The following is a 17,569-nucleotide window of genomic DNA, read 5'->3' as shown; positions in this document are numbered from 1 at the left end:
AATGTCCTACATTCTAATTAAATATCTTTCATTTGCGGGATTCCTTAGGAATTGTTTAGTTAAATCTTGGTTACAATCTACAGTCTCGCTCCTTCACTCCAGCCAGTCCAATATTTTTGCTCTTCCATGTACACATCTTTTTGGACTCTCTAGTGACTTTCTTCCAACCTCATCTACTACATCCTCCCTTTTCTTTATTCAACTCTGAGACCACCATGCTTTCAGAGCATCTCCTCTGGTCCTTAGGACCCCTGTTCTCTGATCCTGACTATTGGAGTTTGTTGAGGCCGAAGAGTTGCCCAGCAAATGCTGGTTCAGAGTCATTCTCAAACCTTAAGAGGCACCACAGTGCTTGCTAAACTTGCAGAGACCCCACCCCTACCTCAGACATTGTGATTCCTGAGGTCTGAGAAAGTGTCCTTGCATAATTAACAAGCATCCCAGGTGACTCTGATGCAGGTAGCCTGTGAATTTCACCTTGACAAAATAGCTCTTACTGTATTCTGGATGAATTCACACTCGTATATTCATCATCGAATATGATTTGCCATATTTTGCTATTACTTTAGACATTTTCCCAGGTTACCTCATTTCTATACATTTTGTTTCTCAAGAGTAAAAGCTCTATTCTCCCCTTTCATACCCACTAGGTCCCTACTGGGTTTCCCAGGGCTTCTCCCTGCCAAAAACACAACTTCCCCTTGTTTCCCTTACCTGTGGCAGCACCCACTCCCCTTCAAGACTCAGTTCCCACTGCTTCTCAGGAACTGATCCCAAGTCCAGGTGAGGTGCTCCGGCCACATATGCTCATGGCAGCCCGTAGCTCTCCCACCAGGGCATGGATACAGGACACACCTCTTTCCATTTCAGGTACATGTTGTTATGTATTTCATTGCTAACTTTATTCCAGCATCACCCACTGAGCACCTCCTGGATTCCTGTGTGAGGGCAGGAACTTTGGTTTTCTTGTCCATTATTATACCTCAGCACCAGGCCCAGAGCCTCATATATACTAGGCACTTCATGATTATCTGTAGATAAGTGAATGAATAAACTGACAAGAATGACTAAGAAGAAAGAAACATAGGAGAAGAAACTTGAATATATATATACTGTACTTCACAATAGACTGAGAAATGTGGAGACAATAACCTTTGGGGTCAAACAGGGCACCTAGGGAATGGTCAAGGGGAGTAGTGACTCCCTAGTTACTTCACCAGCTTCATTTCCCCTCTGGATCCTAGTCAGTTCAACTCAGTACCTATGGAGTAGGTGCCTTTGATGTGACAGGCACTCTGCTAAACCCCAGAGAAGCAAAAATGTGTGAGACACAGCTCCTGAACTTGCAGGTGTAATATTTAAAGTGAAATCATCTTGTGATCCATATGTCAGTGTGTTTAACTATTAATAGGAAACCAAAAATGACACTGTTCCACTCGCAAGAGAGTTCAAATGACTCTGAGTCTTATAATTGCCACAACATTTAAGAGAAGTCTTAAAAAGCAATGAGGCAGACTGGGAAAAAAGCCAAGCTTTAAAGTCCAGTGAGCCCAGGTTGGAGAGCCTTGGTTGCATGTATAAAATAGATCTGATAATAATAATGACACTCCTGGCAAATAATAACATTACTGAGCACTGTGTCAGGCACTCTGCTAAGCTCTTTGCAAACACTGACTTATTTAATCTTCTCAGTTATCTCAATGTTTTCATTAGTCACATTTTGCTACTTGAAAAACTAGCCCAGAGAGGCTAAGTAGTTTGCCTAAAGTGACACCTAATAACAAATGGCCCAGTTGGGACTTGAATCTGGGACTGGCTGATGAATACGTAAGATAATGTAGGTATAAGCCTGGTGTGGTTCCTGGCAGATGATAAGCCTTCAATCAAAGGCTTCCAATATACCTATTACACACTCCAGAAGTCTGGACCCACAGAATTATTGCCTCCAGGGTGAATTAGTATGTGGACAGTTCAGCATTTAGGGAAGAGGCCTGGGTTCCTGAGTCCATGGCACAAACTGGAGACAAAAAAAAGGTGCCAATTGGCCTCCCAGGGCTGCTGCAACTCCGGACTCAGGTGCCATCCCCATTCCTGGGGAGCCACTGTATCTTAGGATTACAGAGACCTCACAGGTCACCCAGTCAGGGTCCCCATCTGGTACATGTCTCCCCCTACCCGTCACTAAATCGCTGTCTCCACTTCCATCCCTGTCTCAGCCTTAACCCTCCTCTGAATGCCACCTTTTCATTGCTCTCCTGCAAGGATGACAGGGCACAGAGCCCCAGCACCAGAAGTCATCGCAGGACAACACTTTCAGGATCTTCTAAGTCAACCCTGGGTGTCCTGCCTATGCCCTGCCTGGAGTGGGGACCAGTAGGGACAGAACCTTAAAAGAGTTTAGAGCTCCCCACTCCCTCCTGCGGGATGTCACACTTTGCTGCCTCCCACTTCCGCCCTTGTCCCTCCAGGAGGCAGGGAGTTCGTGTGTGCATGAGTCCAGATTAACGCTGGTCAGCAGCAAGGTCCTACTGTCTAGTACAGGGGACTCCATTTGATATCCTGTGATAAGCCCTAATGGAAAAGAATATAAACAATATATAGAGATATATAACTGAATCTTTTCATAGTAGAGCAGAAATTAGCACAACATTGTTAAGCAGCTAGACTTCAATTTTTAAAATGGTACAGACTAGAGAGTTCTTCAGTCCTTCAGTTCAAAGTCCCGGGAGGCTTTGGCAGCGGAGAGCGGCTCAGACTCCAACACTCAGAAGGGCAGGGCCACACCCCTGTGTGTGCTGGGTCCAGGAGCCAGCACGCACAGGCCCCTTTTAAAGCTGCTGGCCTTCCCTTCTCCAGGAGATCTTCCCAACCCAGGGATCAAACCCAGGTGCCCTGCATTGCAGGCGTTTTCTTTACCAGCTGAGCCCCCAGGGAAGCCCACAGAGTACTCACTGACTATGTGAGTTTTCACTGAAAGGCTCTCCTCACCTTTCCTTTCACCGACAAGAAGGCCTGGGGAGGGTGGTGTCAGGACTGAATGTGCTGCCCCTGGAAGCCTCCTCACTCAGCTGTCAGCACCGGGGCTCATCAGTGGGGAGCAGTAACTGAAACCCCACTTCTGGCCACACTCACCCACCACTTACCTGTTTGTCTGCCTGCTCTTGGCTCACAGTAGGCAAGGCTAGGCCTCCTCATCCATTATGAATCAGGACAGCTGTCTTCCTCAAAGGGCTGGGGGCAGTCCTTCAGTTTTCCAGGTCCCAGCTCTCTCACGAAACTGTACCAGGATCCTGACTTCATAGACAGACATGAGTCAGGAACTTTGATTATTACCATTTGGTAACCTGTATGTTTACAGGTACTGGAAAATGTGAAATCGAATTGAATCTGAGAGTGAGCCTGGGCTTCCATGGTGGCTCAGGTGGTAAAGAATCTGCCTGCAATGCAGGAAACCCAGGTGTGATACTGGGGTCAGGAAGATCCACTGGAGACAGGAATGGCAATCCACTCCAGTATTCTTGCCTGGAGAATTCCATGGACAGAGGAGCCTAGCGGGCTACAGTCCATAGGGTCACAGAGTTGGGACACAAGTGAAGTGACTTAGCCTGCAAGTGAGCCAGGCCTCTCAAACTCAGCCCTCTAGCCTTTCCCTCCTGTGGGGTGGGGGGCGCTGCCCCTGCGGAGATTTGAATTTCAAATGTGAAAACCTTCTCTGGATGGCCCTCATCACCAGCTCTTCCTAACAACCAAAGCTTTCATTGTCTCTGAGACTTGTTCTTAGGATATTTTTAACTTGTCCTTTTTTTAAAAAAAAAAAATTACACCAAGAGGAGCTTAATAAGCCCCATTTAGCTTTTTGTCGGAAAAGAAAATTTGCAGACATTAACCAGTGAGTGCTGCTGAACACCGTGGCTGGCTGGCCTGCCTCTTCAAACCAGCCTCTCCTCTCCTGAATACAGGAGTTTATTTTTGGACAGCAGCCTCCACATGACATCACAAACATGCCACACAGGGTTCATCATGAACTTAAAAGAAGTGGAGATTTGGGTGAGAGGTTCAGGAAAAGAACTCAGGGCTGCAGAGGATGGGCTGGGGGAAGGAGGGAAGAGTTCCTGAGGACGGGAAGTCCTGCTGCTTAAAGCTGCTTTCAGCACCTCTCGCTGACATGACTCTGCTTCTCACAGCCAGCAGTAGAAAGGATAGGAAACACACTGAGATTTCAGATCTCTGTTCACAAACATGTAAAACCAATACACACACAACCCCCTCACCACCACCACCACCCCAACTAGGGTTTCCCTAGCAGCTCAGTGGTAAAGAATCTGCCTGCCAATGCAGGCGACATGGGTTCGATCCTTGGTCTGGGAAGATCCCACATGCTGCAGAGCAACTAAGCCTGTGCACAACTACGGAAGCTGTGGTCTGGAGTCCGCGACTACTGAAGCCTGTGTGCCGTAGCGGCTGTGCTCCACAAGAGCAGCCCCCACAATGGGGGACCCTCACACTGTAACCAGAGGGAAAACAGCACAGCAACAAAAACCCGACACAGCCAAAAGTAAATAAATACAACTATTTTTAAAACAACAATTAAAACAACAAAAAAGAGTGCAGGTGTTCTTTCATAGCCTAAGATACTACGGCAATAAACATCTCAGCTGTGCACCCACCCAAACCCAGGAGTCCATCTGGGTCAAAGCTGGTTTTTGGCAAAGGTTCTCAGCTGTTCTGCAGGATGAAATTACAAATAACTGACAAATTACAGTGTTGCCCCCAGTAGGGTCAACAAAGTCAGGACATAGCCATTTGCTCTTTGGACTTTCAAGTTAAAGTATCATGGAGGCCTTTCCAGGCATGTAAGGACAGCTCCCATCTCCTGGGTTCTCACACCTAGTCATGCAGTTGATCCAAAGTCCACTGATGACCTTCTCAGTTCCAGAACTTGCATTCTTAATTCGTTCAGCCATGGCTTTATTGAGTGGACTCACAGTAAGTGGCCTAGTGGCCGGAACTTTCTGTATGCTGTTATATGCATAATAAGTTGAGTCTGTAATTGCCGCTGGTGATTTGAAAGCATGGGCAGAAGAGAGGAAAATACTTGCCTTCGGCAGAGAAAGAACTCTCTCCTTGGATAAAGAGCCCACCCTCCTTGAATTGTGTTAGTGTTACAATGTACCAGTCTTTAGAATCCAGGTTATTTCAGGCATTTCATGGAATCTCAGAAGATAAAAGTGCTCCCTCAGAGCTGGGTAAAGTTCTGTTGGACCATCTCAGCTAAGTGAAAAGATTTTTAGGATGCTGAGAAATAACGGAGAAATTTGTAGATAATGGGAGTCACTTTAAAATTTATTACTGAATGTTTGTAGTCAAAATGAACATAGACTATTTATTCATGCTGTATACAACATCAATTAATTAATCAAAAGCAGACAAGAGGAAAAGAGTACCTCTTTTGAGTTGCCACTCAAGTCTAGTGCTCATAATGAAAAAGGCTAAGAATCTCGTGTTTAGCCTTTAAATTGTGTGTTTAAAATTGATGAGCAATTTAAAAAACTCAACAGGCCCATCAGAAAAGCAATTGGCTGAGGACTTCAGTTGCATGTTTGCTCGTGAGGCTGAAGACTAAAGCCACAGTACTCACTTCATGCATGGTATAAGAATAAATTGTCCCAGAGATAAATCCACGAACCTACGGACACCTTATCTTTGACAAAGGAGGCAAGGATATACAATGGAAAAAAGACAACCTCTTTAACAAGTGGTGCTGGGAAAACTGGTCAACCACTTGTAAAAGAATGAAACTAGAACACTGTCTAACACCATACACAAAAATAAACTCAAAATGGATTAAAGATCTAAATGTAAGACCAGAAACTATAAAACTCCTAGAGGAGAACATAGGCAAAACACTCTCCGACATAAATCAAAGCAAGATCCTCTATGACCCACCTCCCAGAATATTGGAAATAAAAGCAAAACTAAACAAATGGGACCTAATGAAACTTAAAAGCTTTTGCACTACAAAGGAAACTATAAGTAAGGTGAAAAGACAGCCCTCAGATTGGGAGAAAATAATAGCAAATGAAGAAACAGACAAAGGATTAATCTCAAAAATATACAAGCAACTCCTGAAGCTCAATTCCAGAAAAATAAATGACCCAATCAAAAAATGGGCCAAAGAACTAAACAGACATTTCTCCAAAGAAGACATACAGATGGCTAACAAACACATGAAAAGATGCTCAACATCACTCATTATTAGAGAAATGCAAATCAAAACCACAATGAGGTACCATTACACGCCAGTCAGGATGGCTGCTATCCAAAAGTCTACAAGCAATAAATGCTGGAGAGGGTGTGGAGAAAAGGGAACCCTCTTACACTGTTGGTGGGAATGCAAACTAGTACAGCCGCTTTGGAAAACAGTGTGGAGATTTCTTAAAAAACTGGACATAGAACTGCCATATGACCCAGCAATCCCACTTCTGGGCATACACACTGAGGAAACCAGATCTGAAAGAGACACGTGCACCCCAATGTTCATCGCAGCACTGTTTATAATAGCCAGGACATGGAAGCAACCTAGATGCCCATCAGCAGATGAATGGATAAGGAAGCTGTGGTACATATACACCATGGAATATTACTCAGCCATTAAAAAGAATTCATTTGAACCAGTCCTAATGAGATGGATGAAGCTGGAGCCCCTTATACAGAGTGAAGTAAGCCAGAAAGATAAAGAACATTACAGCATACTGACACATGTATATGGAATTTAGAAAGGTGATAACGATAACCCTATATGCAGAACAGAAAAAGAGACACAGAAATACAGAACAGACTTTTGAACTTTGTGGGAGAATGTGAGGGTGGGATATTTCAAAAGAACAGCATGTATACTATCTATGGTGAAACAGATCACCAGCCCAGGTGGGATGCACGAGACAAGTGCTCCGGCCTGGTGCACTGGGAAGACCCAGAGGAATCGGGTGGAGAGGGAGGTGGGAGGGGGGATCGGGATTGGGAATACATGTAGATCCATGGCTGATTCATATCAATGTATGACAAAACCCACTGGGGAAAAAAAAAAAAAAAGAATAAATTGTGTGTTTTTTCTTATTCAAGGACTCCAACTTGGGTGTTGAAGGACTTGTCCTGTTGCTACAGAATAGAGTGGACACCTCCGTCTATGCTCATACTATTCCTCTGCCTGTGGAAGTCTCCCTGTCTATCAAGAGAATGTTTATCCATCCTTTGGGACCCAGCAAAATGATCACCTCTACTATGAAGCCTCCCTTGATACACTAGGCAGAGTAAAATGTTTCTGTTTGCATTTCTTTCTCTTCCCCATCAGACTGTGAGCTCTTCAGGGATCCAGAATATGTCCCATGTCCCACTGATGGAGGAGCACAATGTTTGGTTCACAGCTAATAAGTACTCAATAAATATTGTTACTATTTATAATGTATAAAAATGAATTCCTGTTGAAGGAATGCATGTCTGGCAGTGGCAAGAAGAACAGATACTAAAAAGGACTGATGATAGATAATAATTCATAAATGAATAACCATTGGCTCATCACTGTGCAAGACGGGGAGAGACTGAAGAAACAGAAGACAGAGGCTAGATCCTGGTTGAGACTCAGAGAAACACACTTGAAACAGCAGGGGAAACATGACACAATCTGTAATTTCATCTTTCAGTCAATGGTTCAGAGCGGTAGGAGGGGGGTTTCAGAGCTTGATAACATCAAGGTGCTCCCGTACCCAAGAGAATTACCCCAGACCAATGTTTACAAGTCAAATAGCTGTCTGAGTCCCTTTTCTGGGTTGTTCTTGACCCCACTTTACACTCACACCTTGTTCTACTTTGCCTTTTTGAACAGTCCAGCCCCTTTCTCTTCTCCCCAGCCTCCACCCCACTTCCTGTTTTTGCCCTTGAATAGTCTGCAAATCCAACCCCCCTCACCACCCCCTAGCCTGTGACTTCTCTCCTCCTTCCTGGCTGCCCTTGCTCAGACTGACACCCACCAGAACCCTCACTCTTGCGTCAGGCAGACCTGAGCGGGTTGGCCCACTGGCTAGCGTGCAGCCTCTCCTTGGCACTAGAGGTCTTCTGTGAGGACCAAAGTGGTTACGGAAGACCTCTGAAGAAGGAGCTGCCCCACCCCGCCATGCCCTCTGGGTTCCACACAGGGAAAGGTTCTGCCTCAAACCCAGAACTTGTAGACCTGGCACTTCAGTTGCTAATCATCGCCTCATCCTTGCTCTCACTTTCCTTTTGTCCTTTTCTGGCCAGTTATTCCGCTTGATGCCCATAGCTTAATGCCACTGTTGACTTAAGCGTGTGTTAGTTGCTCATTCGTGTCTGACTCTTTGTGACCACATGGACTATAGCCCACCAGACTCCTCTATCCAAGGGGATTGTCCAGACAAAAATGCTGGAGTGAGTGGCCACTCCCTTCTCCAGGGGATCTTCCTGACCCAGGGATTGAACCCAGGTCTCCCGCATTGTAGGCAGATTCTTCACTGTCTGAGCTACTAGGGAAGCCCTACTGTTGGCTTTCTGATGCTCAATTCTGTGTCCCTGGCTTCTGACCCTAATTTGTCTCTGGAAATGTCTGAACATCCCCTTGCCTCCTTCATGCAGCCTTGGACTACAGCACTCCTAAGACAATTACCTTAGGGTTTCACCAGACCTCTGGCTCCACACTGCTATATTATGTCTCCCTAGGACTCTTTCCCAACATCTATTCAGGCAACCTGAGAATGCTGTTACCAAACCAAGGGCACTAGAGTGTGCAAAAACCAGCCACCAAGGCAGCAGCTAGAGTACAAGAAATTACAGAAACCACCTAAGTGTCAGCAAGTCGTTGGTCACTTTATTTATACACCTCTAAGAAACAAGCTGTGGATTCTGAAGCTTGCAACCTATGTGCAATCTTGAATAGCCAGACATTTAAGAGCTCTGTCTGATTAGTATACCATCCATTTGGTCTTAAGGGTCAGATTGTATGATCATTCTATTGTACATATTAGCAGAATATCTACCAGATTCTAATTTCCTCTTGCCCTGCTCTAGAGAACTTGCACTAATTCAGCAATCTCTATCTTAAGCACATCTTTGGGGACCAAGTTGATACCAAGGAAAATGATAGTTCCAGTTAAGTGGCTCTAATTCAGTGAGAACTAGAAAAGCTATGAACAACTCCAGTAAGAGCCCTGGAAAAGCAGTTGTCAGTGTGTGGGGTCAAGGAAACAGACTGCTTATGGAGGCTGTTATCATTTTCTTTCTCTGGCTACCCTGTGATAAACAGCTTCAAACTCCCAAACAACAGCAGAGGTTGATTTCTTGCTCATGTTAGGTGAATATGTTACATAAACAGGAGTCTTCCAGTAAGTGTGCAATGCACTGCCCCAGGCTCAGCCTTCGTGCTGGTGGTAACTCTGTATGATGTTTTTTTTTTTTTTAGTTGAAAAGCCAGGCTGAAAGAGCAGCTCTAATCTGGCGTGTTAATATTCTCCAGAAAAAAACAAAAAGAGAGATGGTGAGCAGCCACAACAGCCATTAAACCTCTTGCTCAGAAATGGTCCATGTCACTTTCACTCACGTTTCATTGGCAAAGCAAGTCATGTGGCCAAGCTTGGGGTTGCTGGTTGGGAAAGCATAAATTTCCCACAGAGGAGAATAGCAGATATTGGAAACAATGTCACAGCTACTACAACCATGGACCTTGAACATCAGGCCAGTGGTTTCTAGCTAATGCATAGGAAACCACTGTAAGTTTCTGAGGCAGGCAATAGCACCAGAAAGCTGTGTTACAAGGCCGTCTTCTTTGCTTGTAAATACAGATTGGTGGGGACAGTGGGGGTGGGGGGGACTCAAGGAACAGAGAGTGCTATGTGAAGGCCTGAGCTGGAGACCGTTACAGTCATTCAAGAGTGAGTCAATGGATTTGGGTTAGGGATTGTGTAGAAAGAATAGAAAGAAACATTTTGGTGGAATAGTTATTTTAAAAGCAAAATAGACAGGACCATTCACCTGGATAGATATGGGGGCTGGAGGGGTATAAGTCAAAGATGATTCCAGGATTTTTCCTCACTAGCTGGGCTTGAGGCATTGAAACATGTTATTGAGTTGATGGTAAAGAGCATCCTAAAGACTTCTCACAATCAAAGCACATTGATCTTCAACGGTGATGTGCAGTAGCCATGAGGCAGCAGCTGTAAAGAGCACTGAGCCTGCCTTACAAATCTGGGCTGGGTTCCTAGCACTTATGAGCTGTGTGGTTAGGGAAAACCCCTTTACTTTTCTATGTCTTGGTTTTTGCATTTATTAAAAGGGGGATAGTGATTCATACCTCACAGAATTGCTTCAGGACCACATTCCTATGAAAAATTTCTACTTTCTTTATGACTATCAGAGATCTGGTTGAAAGCATGTCCTCAGCCTAGCCACCCAATGATTACATACTGCCTTGGATTGTCTGGGGCGTAAGGCATGCCATCACCTCATTCTTGAATTCTATTTAGAGGTTTCCTAGTTGAATACCTGGGCGTATAGCCAGATAACGTAAACTATGGATCACAGCCTCGAGAGACTAGAGTAACCAGATAGGTACTTTAAATGTAGGTCTTGTATAAGGTACATGAAGCACTTTTGGAGAAAACAGTAAGATATGGTACAGAGAACTTTGGGTTTTCCAGGTGGCACTAGTGGTAAAGAACCTGCCTGCCAATGCAAGAGACTCTGGTTCAATCCCTGGGTCAGGAAGATCCCCTAGAGGAGGGTATGGCAATCCATCCACTCCAGTATTCTTGCCTGGAGAATCCCATGGACAGGGGAGCCTGGTGGGCTACAGTCCATAGGGTCACAAAGAGTTGGACATGACTGAAGCAACTTAGCACGCACACACACACAGAGAACTTCGCCTCTGTTATAGAGAAAACAACATGCACAAAATAATAAAGGGCAACAGCGCCCTTCCCCCACTCCCCATCCCCACACCATCACCCAAGACCATCAGGAATGGCCTGGCTGCTTGTGAACTGCAGTGAGGAGCAGCTGGAAGGGACAGCAGCAGCTTAGCCCAGCACAAGCTTGCTGTGTAGGAATTAAGCAAGGTTTGGTTGTTCGAGTTGTCAAAAGTGTTGGAAATCTGGATATTTATGTGACATTTCCTGGTTATTAAATATTGACAATTGAAAAAAAAATTTAGAAAACATTCTGCAGTTAAAATATCCACATGCTATGGGTCCATAGGTTATCACCCAGGCATCACAAAAAGAGAAGTGGGACAAACATGGTTACCCACAGAACTCTCACTGCATGAGAAAGATTTTAGGTGCTGGTGGTCGTTCAGTCACTAAGTCATGTCCAACTCCTTGCGACCCCATGGACTGTATTCCACCAGGCTCCTCTGTCCATGGGCTTTCCTAGGCAAGAATACTGGAGTGGGTTGTAATTTCCTCCTCCAGGGGATCTTCCCGACCCAGGGATGGAACCTGAGTCTCCTGCATTGCAAGTGGATTCTTTACTGCTAACCCACCAAGGAAGCCCAGAGATTTTAGGAGATGAGGCGAAAATCAGGGAGAGAAGTGGCAAGAGGAACTATTAGCACCCTGGAGATAGACTTCCAGGGGAGATGAGGGAATGGGAGGTCCCTAGTCACCTAGTCTCAGGGATTCAGACACAGATTTAGACGTAGGCTCAAGGTCTCAGCTTGCCTGTGGCTCATGTGTCCTGCCTGGGCTGGGAGAGTGATCAGGACAGGAGCCAGGATGGTTGTCTCCTCTGCCGCACTGCCAGGGAGCCCCTCACCATAGGATAGAGGGGACTTTTAGTTTTGTGACTACCTTCATCCTCTACTTTAAGTCATCCCCAGGCCATACTGTTTTGAAGAGCTGTCAGATGAAGTTTCAGATGTAATCAGACATAATAACCTTTCAAACCCAGAATGTTAGCATTTCACCCTTGAGTAAGAAAACCCCCAAGCTGGCTTTTCTGTTCCTGAGCTCACATTCCTCTCTCCAGCCCGAGCCCTGCTCAGCCTCATCCTGACAGGTCTGGTCTCTTGCTATGTTCATTGTCTCTTCTTGCAGACACAGCTCTAAGCAGACATCCCACGTGGGGGGAGGGTTCTGGTGGGGTAGTTCCGTGTGGGTTTTTAAACATTCAACTCACCACTTGGAAATGGCAATCATCCTTCCTTCCTCTTTTCAAATGACCATATAAATCAGTTTGCTCTGGGAACTGGTTCTGTTTTGTTTTTCAGTCTTGCCTGATTCCTTTTTACAGGGCTCTTTCTCAGGATTTTTGTGTCATTTCAACTTTCAACTGCCAGAACTGTCACGAAGATCCCAGCTTGTTAGTTTATGTCACATCAATGTCCTTTTCTTTCACTTAAACTTTTTCTTTTAGCCAGATTAGACTACACAGCCACTTTCCTACAGAACAGGATAGATTTGAAGTAATATGTTAGGAGGAAGTGAATGTTTAATCTTCTCTAACGTTCTTTTCACTACTGTGTTACTTCGCTTAAATATTTTCCTTAGTAAGACTATAATTTAGGACTTTGGAATTATTATTTTGCAATTTTTTTTGTTGTTGAATCAGATCAGCTTGTTTTCCTCTTCCTGTTTGCTAGAGAACTAACAAAAAGGTAATGTTTTCTACTAAGTTTCTTCTTTTTGCCACACACACTACAAGGTTCAGTTTTAGTAAAAGATTTGGATTTGGAGGCTCTGAATACTAATGCCTTTCATTCATATTAACAAATACGTAGAGAACAGCATGATATGAAAAGACTCTCTTCCTAGGAAAATTTTTCCCATACTTATATTGATTAAAATTCTGTAATAAATTCATTCATTTATTAAAACTACCTACTATGTGTCAGACACTATTCTAAATCTCTGGGATATGTCAGTGAGCATGATAAATAAAATTTCCTGTCTTTAAAGGGCTTATATTCTAGGAAATTCCCTGGTGGTTCAGTGGTTAGGACTCCATGCTTTCATTGCAAGAGCAAAGGTTTAACCCCTGGTGGAAGAACTAAGATCCCACATGCCATGGAGCATAGCCAACTAAAAATAAACTCGCAAATAAAGTTGACCATAAAAAGGGCTTATAGTCTAGAAGAGACAGACATTAAATATATATATAAATGTATATATAATATATATACATGATAAGTGCTCAGAGGAACATAATAAAGGGAAGAGGAATGAAGTAGGAAGGGAATTTTAACTTTTAGATGTGGTTGTGTTTAGGGGATGCAGATCAAGTAAGAACTTTGCAAAGCACTGTGAGGATTTCGGCTTTACTGTGAGTAAAATGGAAAGCCATCACAGGGCCTGGGCAGAGGAATGAGGTGACTAGACTCACATGTTAAAAGGATTACTTTGGCTGCCTTGTAGAAGAGCCTGTAAGGGAGGGATGGGCCAGAAAAGTGAAATGGAAGCACTAAGACTAGTGAAGTGGCTCTTGAGTTAGGCCAGGAGAGAGATGATGGTGGAGGAAACCAAAGTGCAGCATTGAAGGCTGTGTATTCAGAAGGTAAAGTCAACAGGACTTGCTACAGTTTTGATATTGTTTGTGAGAGATGAGTCAAAGATGACTTGGAGGCTTTTAGCCCAAGGAAGTGGAAAGGCGGACTTGCCATTTACTCAGAGTGGGAAATTTGTGTGGGTTTCACAGGTTCTAGGGGGAAATCAGAGTTTGGTTTTGAACTAAAATTTAAGCGCTATTAGAGGTCTAATGGGAAAGTCAAGTAAGCAGAAACACAATGTGGTATGAAGGAGAGAAAACTAGGCTGGATGTGAAGTTCTTGGAATAGAGAGGGAATCCAAAGCTCTAAAACTGGATGAACTCCTTGGAGGGAATGCAGTGTTCTGGGAGGAAGGAGGAAGCAGGTAACCAAAGAGGACGGAGTAGTCGATGGTGTCCACTGATGCTGAGATGTCAATTACGGACCAAGAATTGGTCACTGTTTTTAGCAAAATGACAGGTGTCAGCGTCCTTTGCAAAATCAATTTCAGTGACGCAATAATGGGAGTAAACTCCTGATTAGATTGAGCTGAAGAGAAAATGAAAAGAATTGAATTAGAGATAATAAGTATAAATAATTATTTTGAGATGTTTAGATGCAAAGGAGAAACAAGAATTGGAGTGGGGAAAGGGTCAAGAGAAATTTTATTCCTAATGATGGGAGAAATGGTGATGGCAGTCATTCAGTAGCGAGAGAAAGTCAATGCTATAGGAGACAGGGGTCAATCGCTACCGTTATCATTTGAGATTGAATGAGATCTAGTGCAAAATGAAGGGACTGGCTTTCTGAAAGAACATGTGTAAACTCATCTGTAGCAGTAGTGGGCAGAAAGGCAGAGGATATGGGCACAGATTCTCAAGTGGTTGATTTTGGTGTTTCTTTCCACTGGGATAACGGAGAGGGATGGGATGGGGAGAGAGGTGGGAGGGGGATTCAGGTTGAGGAACAAATGTACACCCATGGCGGATTCAAGCCAATGTATGGCAAAACCAATACAATGTTGTAAAGTAAAATAAATTAATTAAATAATTAAAAAAAATTTTTTCCCCAGTGAAGGGAGCACTCAGTCCTGGGCTGCTAATTAAGAAACTGGCTTACCAGACAGGCAATCCTGATTCAATCTGCCTATGAGTGCATTTAAAAAGGCAGAGGTCCATTTCTTTCTTCTTATTGTGGTTGATTAAGACACGTACCCTTAGTTTTTCTAGTTTCAATTTCACCATGTTATTTCTAACTATAGCAGTCTGGCAATTCCCCTTCCCCTTTGGACCTTATGTTACGTCAGGACCCATGGAGAGTTACCCCACACACCCTAACTGGTTCCATTTTCTCTATACTGTTCTACACCCTTTAACTGCTGGTTTCTAGTCTGGTCTCCAGCATTTCTATTTCCTTAGCTGTGAAGAAGGGAGACAGTTTGCCTCCTACCTTCAAATAGGCTGACAGTTTAAATAATCCCAGAAGTGAAATGGTTTTAACCCATGTAAAACATAGAAGAGGATAGAGGGAGGTAGCACAGGAGAAGAAAGATGAGAAGTCTACTGCTTCTAATGTGCTTAGGTTGAGCACAGACTATGTATTTTTAAAATTTTACTTATTTTTTTTCCTCCCCCCCCCCACTTTATTGTTATTTATTTGGTTACTTCAGGTCTTAGATGCCGCACATTGCATCATGCAGGATCTTTTGTTGCAGAGCATGGACTTTCTAGTCGTGGCCCTGTGGGCTTAGTTGCTCCCAGGCATGTGGGATTTGTTATCTGACCAGGGATGGAACCCAAATCCCCTGCAATGCAAGGAAGATTCTTAACCACTGGACCATCAGGAATGTCCTCTATGTAATTCCTAAGCCTTATATGTATGTGAGCTCCCAGGTGTAATCACAGGTTATGTAAACTGTAGTATTTACAGAAATCACCATAGACTCAGAAATCTGATCACACTTACAGTGTGTGGACAAACTTATAGTAGGTAACATCTGCTGAACACTGCCTGTGTTCTAAGCACTTGGCTAAGCCTTTTCCATATGTTAATGAATCCTTGGTCTCACACTATCTGGATATAGGTGTTATTATCTCCTTCAGAAACTAAGAGAGGCAAGAGAAAGAGAGAGAGACTCACATAACTTGAAATTCCGTAGCTCTCCAGCGTTACTGCCCCTTTCCAAGCAAATATATTTCCCATTTATTTGTGTATGGTTATACAGGTACAAGCAGATTTAGCTCCATCCCTTCGGGGCTATTCTTCACTCTATGAGGAATTCATCATGATATGATTCATAAGCTGCTCTGGTGTATTTGGGATCAATTTATTAAGGTTGATTTCTGCATTTTCGTTTCGAAAACATGTTTACAGATTACTGAAATTCATATCGCTTACCACATGTTGGGCACTCTACTAGGTGACACACACGGAAACAATGCAAATCACTCCTCCAAGGAGTTCTAATTCTTCTTTAGTAGGAAACTCAATTATTCATTCACTCATTCAATCAGTATTATTGAGTGCCTTAGGGCATTCCAAATACTGCTGCTACTGCTAAGTCACTTCAGTCGTGTCCGACTCTGTGTGACCCCATCCCTGGGATTCTCTAGGCAAGAACACTGGAGTGGATTGCCATTTCCTTCTCCAATGCATAAAAGTGAAAAGTGAAAGTGAAGTCGCTCAGTCATGTCCGACTCTTCTCGACCCCGTGGACTGCAGCCTACCAGGCTCCTCCGTCCATGGAAATTTCCAGGCAAGAGTACTGGAGTGGGGTGCCACTGCCTTCTCCGTTTCAAATACTACTAAACTCAAATCAACTTAGAATTACATCACTTGGTAGAATAAGGTGCACATATAAATACCTTTATCTTATGTGGTCTTCAGTATTGTGTTTGTATCTCTAGAGTCGGGCTGCTGGGCTTGAAAATCTAGCAAGGCCACTTGAAGGCTGTGTGATCTCAAACTGCTTATAAACTCCTCCAGGCCTCTCTAAAAAATGAGGATGCGTGCTTAGTCGCTTCAGTTGTGTTGGACTCTATGCGGCCCTATGGGCTGTTCATGGGATTCTTTAGGCAAGAATACTAAAGTGGGTTGCTTTGCACTCCTCCAGGGGATCTTCCCAACCCAGGGATCGAACCCACATGTCTTATGTCCACCTGCATTGTCAGGCAGGTTCTTTACCACTAATGCCACCTGGGAAGTCCCCCTTCTCAAAGGGGGAAAAAAAAAAGGAGGATAGTATTTCTCTCATAAGGTTTCTGCAAGGACTAAAAGTGGACATATGCACAGTACACAGAGCAGAGCCTGGCCCATCACAAGCACCGTGTTGGCTGTAGTCATGATTTGTGTGATTCGGATTTAACAAGTATTGAAACAGTTGCCAATTTGTGACCATAACTCAACAAAGGACAATAAGTGTTCTTAAGTCTCTGTTGACTAGAACTTCCTTGAAGCCTTATTGTGTTTCTCCCACTTGATCCCTGTTGACAGGCCTTGAGCAGCCTCAGATGCTTCTTCTATCATATTTCTTCATTTTCAACCCAAAGTCAAGTCAGTTAGCATCCTTTGCTGCCTCCTACTTGTTTTTCTTGGGGAGTAGGGGAAGCTGACATTTTTTGCTTCCTGGATCCTCAGAGTGATCCTTATTGTCATTGGTACAGCTTTTAGCAATTTTATCTTAATTTTTTAAATTATTTTCTTATTAACAGAGTAATAGGTACTCAACATAAAAACAATTCAAGCATACACAAACTTGTAACAGAAAGCAACGACCCTAATAATCTCACATCCAGAGATAACCACTGTTAACTGCTTGTTATACATGCTTACAGATTTTCCCTAAGCATACATTTAATAACATGTACATTTTTGACAAAATATGCTTATAAATGGTATCATACTATTCATATTGTTCTGAAACTTGCTTTTTTCATGTATATATTTTGGACATTCTTTCATTTTAGTACAAATAGGTCTCTAATTTTTATAAAACAGTTAAAATTGCTTAACCAGTCCCCTACTGGGATTTTGTTATTAAACTTA

The 17,569-nt window shown here is 43.6% G+C and overlaps 1 long non-coding RNA gene across 1 annotated transcript in view; it reads right to left on the bottom strand.

The window, feature by feature from the left end:
* Positions 1–12,297, bottom strand: part of LOC133041066 (uncharacterized) — a 66,738-nt gene extending 54,441 nt beyond the window's left edge. Inside the window, exons 1-2 of the long non-coding RNA XR_009689126.1 lie at positions 12,181–12,297; positions 3,144–3,294 (exon numbers count right to left, since the gene is read on the bottom strand). This is a non-coding gene — a long non-coding RNA (uncharacterized LOC133041066). The remainder of the gene's footprint in view (positions 1–3,143; positions 3,295–12,180) is intronic.
* Between the last annotated feature and the right edge of the window lie 5,272 nt (positions 12,298–17,569).

This window comes from Dama dama, chromosome 20 (assembly GCF_033118175.1).
Source record: "Dama dama isolate Ldn47 chromosome 20, ASM3311817v1, whole genome shotgun sequence".
Classification (NCBI taxonomy): domain Eukaryota; kingdom Metazoa; phylum Chordata; class Mammalia; order Artiodactyla; family Cervidae; genus Dama; species Dama dama.
The sequence above is the reverse complement of the archived record's forward strand: the minus strand, read 5'-3'. Positions and strand labels throughout refer to the sequence as shown.